Here is a 10,309-nt window from a genome sequence, read left to right on the forward strand (position 1 = left end):
CAGTGAGGGATGAGACAAAATTGCTTCCTGGTGCACCAAGACCTATGAGAGAGGATGGTGCACCCACCCCTGGTTCATTCCATATTGGGCCAGGGAGAACTCTCCCATGTGTCTTTACCGTGTGCGGTGTCGCATATTATCAGGAGACAGGAGTCCTGGAGGTTCAGCGATGCTGCATGCTGCGCCCTGCAGCTAGCAACACACCTCTTTGGTCCTTTATTCTGGTTAGACAGGTGGCTTGATCAAGGCCCGGTCAAGTCAATCGGCTGGTCAAATATGGCTAAGGTCAAGCAGGCACTGTCCAGTCGGTAGCACACAGGTCCAGGGACTACCATCAGCACTGTAATAGTGACTGCGTATATTTCCTCACACCCCTGTGGCTGTTGGGAAAATTTGAGCTCCAACTATTAACCTGAATCGGTTAAATTGGCATGGTACCACCTCAAGGTAAAGCCATATGTGCCCAACCCTATGTAGTGCTTCCACTGCCAGGGTTATGGGCATAGAGCCAACACTTGCCGTTTTAAGGAAAATTGACAACCAAGAGTGTGTGAAATGTGGTACAACAGGTCATCAAGGAGATGATAACTGTCCAGGTCTAATATGCTTTTACCTCTGCAAAGATCATGAAGCTTCTTCTAAGCAATGTAAAAGGTACAAGTTTGAAAACAAGTATTGGTAATAAGGAGCAAGGAGAAAGTTTTGCAGAAGCAAAGCGACGTGTCATTTGCCTCAATATGTCCTTTGCCTCAGTTCTAGCCCATCCTCCTTCCCACCATCCCTTACCCTCCAATACTTCTAACACCACTACCTTTAAACCTCAGTCCGCCAATACTGAAACTGCCTCTGGTGAGTTGTTGCACCAGGAACGGAGTAGGAGTGAAGGGTCCATTGAGGAAACTCCTCCTCCCAAAGTAAGGTCTTTGGAGCCATCAGTTAAGGCTCCAGAGGCCTCAACGGTGACAGCTTCAGCTGCCTCCACATCCACAGGGGCCTCTGCTGTTAGGCAGAATCCCCCTGAAGTAAAGGCTCAGGTACGCCATTTGCACAGGCAGAGGAATCCTGAGCCTGTTCAAAAGACCCTTCATAGAGTGGTGTCTTTGTAGCCACCAGGCAGGGCTCATGAGGCCACCACATCCACAGGGGCCTCCGCTGCTAGACAGAATGCTCCTGAACCGAAGGCTCAGGTCCGTCCTTTGCCCAAACAAAGAAATTCTGAATCTGTGGAAACTAGTTTCACAGTTAAACAATCCATAAAAAGGCACTCCCAAGATGCTTGAAAGGGACAGCCTAAAGGTGTGGGGCAGGCCTTATTCACAGATGCTACCAAAAAACTAATGAAGTAGTTTGTCAACCTGAAGAACTGGACACCCTAATCCAATGGCATTGTCAGGGAATTCATGCAAAATGGAAAGAACTGCAACATTTGATAGCTTCATGTAATCCAGTTTGTTTATGCCTATAAGAGATTATGACCAGGGAAAATCATCCAATTTCCCTGAGAGAATTTCAAGTTCAAGCCCATTATGGAACCTTTGATAATGGACCTCATGGAGGAGTACCAGTGTTGGTACGGCAAGATATTCCCTTCCAGGCCATCCACCTGTAGACGACACTGCAGGTGAAGGCTGTGAGAATAGGCTTGACACGACCTTACACTGTTACATCCATCTACCTCCCTCCACATAATCTCAACATAGATGATTTGGAAGATTTACCTGGGCAGTTGCCTCATCCATTTCTACTCTTGGGTGACTTCAATGGTCGGCATCTGGGGAGACACTTTGTTCAACCTTCGAGGAAGGGCCTTGGAGTCCTTGTTCTCAAGAGTAAATGCAGTTTTACTAAACAGTGACACACCCACACATTTCCAAATTCAATCTGGGACAATCTCCAATATTGACCTGTAAATTTGTTCTCCTATTTCACAGTTGAATTTCACTTGGAAGGTCATGGAAGACTTACATGCAAGTGTCCACTATCCAATACTTTTGGAGGAGGTGAATGGTATTCCAGCCAATGGAGTGCAGATATGGCAATTTGAGCATGCAGACTGGAATCTTTTAGGATCAACTACAGTATTGCAAGGATCTGCGAACTATTTCCAGTGTTCAAGATGCTGTTAATCACTTCACATCACGAATTCACTTTGCAGCAGAAGCATCTATTCCCAGAAGTAGCGGGCAGTACCGTCGACCTCCGGTACCATGGTGGTCTGATGAATGCCAACAAGCTGTCAGAGCAAGAAAAGCTGCATTAAGGCAGTTGAAACGATGCCCAAGCGATGTAACTTTGATCCAGTACAAAAAGACCCGAGCCAAGGCCATGCAAGTGCTAAAGGAGGCTAGAAGGACATCATGGAGGCAGTACGTCTCCTTAATTGACTCTGGGTCCCCCCTAGCATGGGTATGGAACAAGGTGCGTAAGATCACTGGAAAGAGCACATCCATATCACCACCTGCTCTGAAAATAGATGGTATAATCCTGACAGACAAAACAGATGTTGCAAATGAGCTGGCAAAATCCATGGCAGATATCTCCTCTGGAGCATCTTACACTGCCCGATTCTCCACTCTTCGGGATGAACACGAACGACACCCAGTGTCGTTCTTCAATAGCACTGGAGCAGAACTTCCATACAACTTGCCACTTTTGCGCAAGGAGATGGACTCTGCTTTGCAGCTCTGCTGAATTCCTTCACATAGCGACATCATATGTTAGCAGTCTTCTTTGACCTTGAAAAGGCTTATGATACTACTTGGAAGCATGGCATACTCATGAAGCTGTATGACATTGGTTTAAGAGACAGCATTGCCTACCTTCATACAAAGCTTCCTTGCTAACAGGAAGTTTAGAGTGAGGGTGGAAAACAGTTTCTCTAACCTGGAAGATCAGCTAGAAGGGGTCCCACAAGGGAGTGTCTTAAGTGTGATCCTGTTTGCCATTGCTATAAATGACATCGTAAAGGTCGTTCCAAGTGCTGTCTCATGTAGTCTGTATGTGGATGACTTTACACTGTATTGCTCAGGAGGAAGCTTACAGGATGTGCAAGGACACATGCAGACTGCAATAAATCCGGTTGCGCAATGGGCAACATACCATGGGTTCAAATTTTCTCCAAGCAAGACCATGGCTATGCATTTCCACAAACGAGGAAAGTTCCATCCTTCCCCTCTATTTAAAAGCAAACCCACTGCATTTTGTCCAAGAGGTAAAGTACTTGGGTCAAATTTTTTACTCAAGGTTTACATGGATGCCTCACATTAAACAATTAAAGGTGAAAGCTACAAAAGCGCTTAGTATTTTACGGGTTCTTTCACACCTATCTTGGGTTTCAGATCGCACAACGCTTTTGCGGCTTTACCGAGCACTTATTCGTAGTAAACTGTTCTCCGGATGTTGGACTCGGTTCATAATGAAGCTCTGAGAATCTGTATAGGGGCTTTCACCTGTGGAGTCCCTGTATGCTGAGAGTGGAGAACCACCTCTTTCATTATAACGGGAATACATGCACCTGATTTACTACACGAGAATACAAAGGATTCCGGGATCTCCTACATCCAGATTGTTTTTCAACCCCCTTGAGGATAGCCGATCCTATGGTAGGAGAATGACGAATCTTGTGGAAGATCTTGATTTAAATCTCACAAAGGTTCTGGCTGTTGGAGGTTCCCAAGTCCCCCCTGGACTAATCAAGTCGAGCTGGATTTGGTCGGAATCGGGAAAGGGGAGAGATCCGAAGCAGAAGTCAGAGAGATATTTCTTCAACACACTTCTAGGTTCCAAGTATCAAATGCAATATATACAGATGGTTCGAAATCTGAAAATGGTGTGGGCTTTGCAGCAGTAAGCAGGAGGAAGACTGCATCTGGCAGTCTTTCTCGATTAGCCTCGATTTTCACTGCAGAGTTGCATGCCATCCTTGTAGCAGTCAAGAGGACTAGAGATCTTACAAACCATTTTATTGTAATATAATGTGACCCTGCAAGCAATCAAGAGCTTAAACTCATCACATCCAGTGGTGAGGGAGATTCAAGATTGGCTTGCACTGATGTCAGCACGTAAAAAGATGAATCTGTGTTGGGTGCCAGCACATGTTGGTACATGTTGATGCTCGTTTTCCTCTCCCACACACTGTCTTGAAACCCAGCATCAGTTGTCTTCGTGATAAATGGAGGGAACAACGGAGACATACCTCTAGAAATAAACTGCGAGAGATTAGAGATGACCTTCGCAGTTGGGTGACCAGCATCCACCCAACCGACAAGTAGAAGTTGTAATAACAAGGCTGAGAATATTTTCAAAAAGATTTAATTATGGATAATGTTTATGCAATAGGTTTTAGACATTTAGAGCATAATATTTATGCTTCGATTTTTAATATAATATTTATTGTTATTTATAACATTTATTGATAGATTTTTAACATTTTAAATATTTTAATATTTCAGTCTAACAAGGTGTTCGCCGCTAATAACCTTAGCTGTTGACGCGGCAGATAATTTTAAATAATCAATCAATTTATTACACAAGGGAATTGACTTTTCCCCGAGACCTGATAAGGTATTCTGAGGAGAAACCATCTGGGGAACTTTAAGAATTTGAAGGTAGTGGCACTAAAGTTTTTTATTAAGATCATATGTGCCCATCCTTATGCAGTGTGTCCATTGTCAGTGTTATAGTATGTCAGGGTATGGAGTCAACTCTTGCCGTCATAGGGAAACTGGACTACAAAGAGTGTGTGTAAAGTGTGATACAACAGGTCATCAAGGAGATGACACCGGTCTAGGTCCAGTATGCTGTTATCACTGCAAAGCTCATGAAACTTCTTCAAAGCAGTGTAAAAATACAAATATGCCTTGATTCTAGCCTTTCCTGCCATCCCTTTACTTTTAATACTTCTTGCATTACTCACTGCCACTACAGTTCGACCTTAATCCTTAAAGGAAGCTCCAATTACTGAAACTGCCTCTGGTTAGTTCCACCAGGAGCAGTCTTTGGAGCCATCAGGCAAGGCTCCAGAAGCCTCAACAGTGACAGCTTCAGCTGCCACCACATCCACATGGGCCTATGCCAGGCAGAATGCCCCTAAACCAAAAGCTCACATCCCCCCCATGTGCAGACAAAGGAATCCTGTGCCTGTCCAAAGGACTCCTCCCAAACTAAGGTCACCTTGAAGAAATGGATACCCTAATCCAATGGTAGTGTCTGGGAATTCATGCAAATAGGAGGAATTGCTACATCTCATCTCATGCCTACATGAGATTATGACCAAGGAAAATCGTCTGATTACCCTGAGAGGATTCCATGTTCAAGCCCCGAGTGAGTAATCTCAATTAAAATCTCTCCAAGGTTCTAGCTATTGGAACGCCCCAGTTTCTCCCATGGGCCAATCTATTTGTAATAGGGAGGGTGAAGGGATCCGAAGAAGAAATCAGGAAGGGAATTCTTTAACACACTTATAAGTACTAAGGATCAGATACAATATATGCAGATGGTTCGAAATCTGACAATAGTGTGTCCTTTGCAGCAGTGAGCAGGAGCAAGCCTTGATCTTCATTGCAGAGTTACAAGCCATCCTTGCATTCAAAATAAATAGAGATCTTAGGAACCATTCTTTAAGAAACAAAAAACTATTCCGTGTTGAGTGTCAGCGCATTTTGGTATCAGTGAGAATGAACAAGCTGAGCGGAAAGCCAAGAAAGTTGCCACTCGGCCCTGTGATGCTCGTTTTCCTCTCCCACGTAACGACCTGAAACCCAGCATTAAAGTCGTCTTCGCGAGAAATGGAGGCATACCTCTAGAAACAAACTAGATTTTAGAGATGATCTTGGTAGTTGGGTTACCAACGTCCATCCCAACCGACAAGGCTGAGAATCGGGCACACAAGACTGACTCATGGGCCAATAATTGTTAAAAGTGAAGCATATGAGGGACGCCAAGAGCCATTAACGGTCGCACATGCAGTGGAAAAATGTGTAGCATTCTCAGACCAAAACGTAAACACTTGTCCCCCCCCATATACACTGAAAAATGTATTGGGGGAGGATTGTGATATACAAAGTCTTGTTAGTTTCCAAAGGGAGACTAATGTTTTTAACAAAATTTAATCACACATATTTTTGCTATAATATACATTTAGAGCATAATATTTATGCTATGATTTTAAATATAAATTTACTGTTATTTATTTCAATTTAAGAGACTTTTATTGATAGTGTTGATGCGGCAGATAATTTTTAATAATCAAATAAATCATCCGCCCATAATTCTTAACACAAATACTAACTGAATATTTAATAACTATGACAATTAGACCTAAGTACTAGATGCATATTGTCAATATATTTAGATAATAACTTTTTCACAAATCTACTGTATACATGCATGATGTTTGTGAGTTATAGTATGACTCGCTTTATTAAAACCTATTATACCGGTGAGTTTGGAGACCAGCCAGACACATAAGGAAGAAAGCGACCACAAACTTGTGGAAATTGAGTAGCAGGAAAACAACAGGACGAAATACAAACTGAATCAGTGTTATTAATGTTTTTTTCTATACTCTAGTGTCTCAGAGAAGTTTTGACTGGCATGTTCAATAAATCGTTTTAGGAAGTCAGTTGTTATTTTAGTAAATAAAATGCTAAAAAGTAACCGAACGGCAGAGTGCTTACGTAAGAAGCCAACACCTGGGCGAAGGAATCCAAAAGCCTCCCCGGCGGGGAATCGAACCCCGGTCTCCCGCGTGACAGGCGGGGATACTAACCACTATACTACCGAGGAATTGGCAATGTGAAGGATCACTATCATGACCTTACTAGTAACTGTGTGTGTATGTATCTTCTTCCTAGGCTTTCTTATCTCCCATGATCCTGCATCCCGTGCATTTAACAGATTTCCATCGCTAAATTACAAGCCTAAAAAAAGCCTACCGTTAATAAAAGATTAAAACAGTTCTTGGAAAAAATGGTACTCAATGCCCCACAGACGTTATAAAGTACGTTCCATCAGACACAGGGAGCGAATCGTAGGGTTTCAAATGAGGGTTGCACTAATAATGATTATCATATTTATTTCGTACATGGCTTGCAAAAGAGTAAAAAATCTAGAAAATTGTAAATCCAGTTAAAACCAAATTTACATATATGAATCTTTTCTACTGTTGGTGTCGATTTCATTTATATAATATACATCCATATTCATATGTGCACACATGTGCATATATACATATAAATATGAATACATATATACAGTGTATATCTGTAAATATAAACATATGTGTATATATCCAGTCATTTGTTCATATATATATATGTATGTGTGTGTGTGTATATATATATATATGTATATAGATATGTATATACATATATATGTATGTATATATTCACGTATCTATAAAAATGCGCGAGCAAACATACACATACAAGTGAATATAGGTCTTTTCTGTAATATTTCCGAAATCCCTAACACTGATACACTCTGATACATGTTGCTCTTTACGCGGACATGTTGAAGCATCTTTTCATTTTGTAACAAGTTGAAGGCAAACAATATGATACACTCCGGCCGGCCAATCAGAGCGCGACATTTTTCAGATGTATTTCACGTAGGACTTTTTACTGTAAAGGTGTATACCATGTCTCGGTGGGATGAATGTCTTCAAAATCATTCAGTACGTTAATGATAAAACAATGCAAGCTCTTTTTTTTTTTTTTTATGTTGTTCATCCTTGATTTGTAGATATACTCGCGGTGGATGCGATGAAATCCAAAATCAAAATATTTGAACTGAATATGAGAAATACATCTAAACTTCTTGCGAAACGAAGAGTGGTGTATAAAGAATATCAGTTTTCCTGTAAGTTTTTTTTTCTTTTTCTTTTTTTGTATGAGTAGTTAGGTACTTTTTCCATTGTTTTGAAGCTTTGTTTTGCTTGTAATTAAAAATCATACCAGCATATTAAGTACTTTAATGGTATTCCATTGACTTTTTCGTGTGAATCAAAATAAAAAATAACTTTTCTCAATACTTTGTATGTCAGTACAACCTTCGATGATATCGTGTTTCGAGGCGAACGTGATACAACATGAAACAATTATCAAAGTGTTAGGGGTTTCGGGAGGCTACAAAAAAGGCCTTATGTATGTGCCATATGTATATATGTATACATGTATACACGTCTTTGTGTGTGTATACACATACATATATACATATAAAGAGAGAAATTGAGGGTGAGACGAATAGACAGAGGGAAAGCGACAATAATTTTACAGATATATGGAATTATAATATTTGTAACTGTTTTATTGCTTGTTCGTTTGTTTTTTGATATACAGTTATATGAATAAGCGTTATCTTTTAATACATTACTTTTATAACGAAATATGGTATTTGAAACCTAAAAGCATCATTAGGCTGATGAGCATAAAATGTGCGTCGGTCCTGCTGTGGAGCATGATTCTGCAGTGTTTGTAACAGGAACCATAATCAAAATGAAAGCTGTGCGTAATGGATGTTTTGTAATGTAAATACTTTTTATCAGTATCAAAAATTTGTATTCACTGATATTCATCACATTTAGTACGGAGAGTAAGAAAGTGTATACTTTACAAGCCACACCTAAGAGTCGGTCAGTAGATAATCAGATTATTTAAGAAAATGATTTTAAAAAGTATAATCCCTTCAGATGCGTGTTAACGATGCTAGTAGCCGTGGCTCTCGCTGACAAGTTTTTCTTCTACGACGCCCTTGCATCCCGCCCATCCGCCCCCGTCAAACTGGTCGAAATCATCCGCGACGATTGAATCCATCCTGCTGCTGATGGATCTTACACCTCGACGTCGAGACCGAGGATGGCATTCACCTTCCCGGACGGCCAAGTGTTCGACCTCCAGTTCGTCGCCGACGCCAACGGTTACCAGCCTCAGTCGCCCTTCCTGCCAGTGGCTCCTGCCTTCCCCCACCCCATTCCCGCCCACGCCCTCGAGCAGATCGAGCGAGGGCGTCTTGAGCATGAATCTCGCCCGCGGAGAACTGCGCGAGTCGTCCAGCCAGGATCACTCCGCTCCCTCACAACTCTAAAGCCGACTTCAGTAGTAGTCCTAAGTCGTTTTTTTTCATTTTCTTCTGTTATTCCCCGAGTATATCCTGCTGTTACATCATTATAAGATATGTGTTTGTTATTCCTTGCGATTTCCCCTATGTATTTGCGAATAAATTTTGACCCTTTACATATTTACATATTTACATGTAATGATTCAAATATAGGTTACATGAAATGTGTTGCATATTCATAATACAGTGCTTTGTACCTGTTAGGACTTAAATGCAAATGCAGGTATTCACATTTCGCTCTCGCGTTATTCTGATCGAAGAGTAATTTATATACCAATAAATAGGTCGAACTATTCAAAATTAGTATGACGTATAGTTGAATGCGTTTATTTTAATGTGCTTATCTGTGATTATCTGAATTTATTCCCCGAAAGAAACATTTTTATCTGACCTTGTAGCCGATTCCAGATATATCGACGTGCTTTCAAATAACCACTGGCATCAGTGACCACTTTCAGACCCATTCACGGCCGGCTTTTCACTACGATGACAGGTCTCTATTCTTTCCCATGCACCTTCTGTCTCAATGCCTTCCGAGAGGTTGGCACTAAAAGGTCTTTTCTCAAGCGAGCCTGTACCTGCGTGCTTTTGCATAATCTTCTTACTTGATTACCATAATAACCAGTTAATGGCCGCCACTCAAAGTAATTGCGACCTCATACCTCCAGAACGAGTGCCAGACTGGGGAATGGATGCAGCTGCTTGTTGTCCCGGGCTTGCCTTAATTCACTTATAACAATCTGAGTTCTTAGTCCGTCAACCTTTGGCAACTGCCCTGCATTCCGTTGGAAAATAGGAATAATTTTGTGGTCTACACAGAATACGCTCGAAAGTAACAGTTTGTAGCATTGTGGTGATGCTCAAATGTAAACACCGACACACACGAGCTATATGTGTCTTAAATTTCGTGTTTAAAGACATTTGCTAAGACGTTTTTATGTGCTAGTATTCATAAATCTCTATTATCTGTATATTAGTCCATAAGCTAGGCTTACAAGTCGAGAATCATGCTTTCATGTTTCTTCACATTTTAACATCTTATGGTTAGCCTAATGTTATAGAATACAAACCAAAACGTACCCATTAGCATTACGTTATCATACAAGCTCATATGGCAGAATCCATACTGACTACTTTTTTTTTCTTTCTTTCTTTCTTGACGTTTTCTTCTTTTGTATCACATATCACTTCA

At 41.1% G+C, this 10,309-nt stretch overlaps 1 protein-coding gene and 1 non-coding gene across 2 annotated transcripts in view; one reads left to right on the forward strand and one right to left on the reverse strand.

The window, feature by feature from the left end:
* The window catches only part of LOC125025554 (cuticle protein AM1239-like), a 48,632-nt gene that overhangs the window by 9,884 nt on the left and 28,439 nt on the right, over nucleotides 1–10,309 (forward strand). The gene's annotated exons all lie outside the window — the stretch shown is intronic.
* Trnad-guc lies at nucleotides 6,715–6,786 on the reverse strand. Its single transcript has one exon. It is a non-coding gene; the product is annotated as a tRNA-Asp (tRNA).

This window comes from Penaeus chinensis, chromosome 5 (assembly GCF_019202785.1).
Source record: "Penaeus chinensis breed Huanghai No. 1 chromosome 5, ASM1920278v2, whole genome shotgun sequence".
NCBI lineage: Eukaryota > Metazoa > Arthropoda > Malacostraca > Decapoda > Penaeidae > Penaeus > Penaeus chinensis.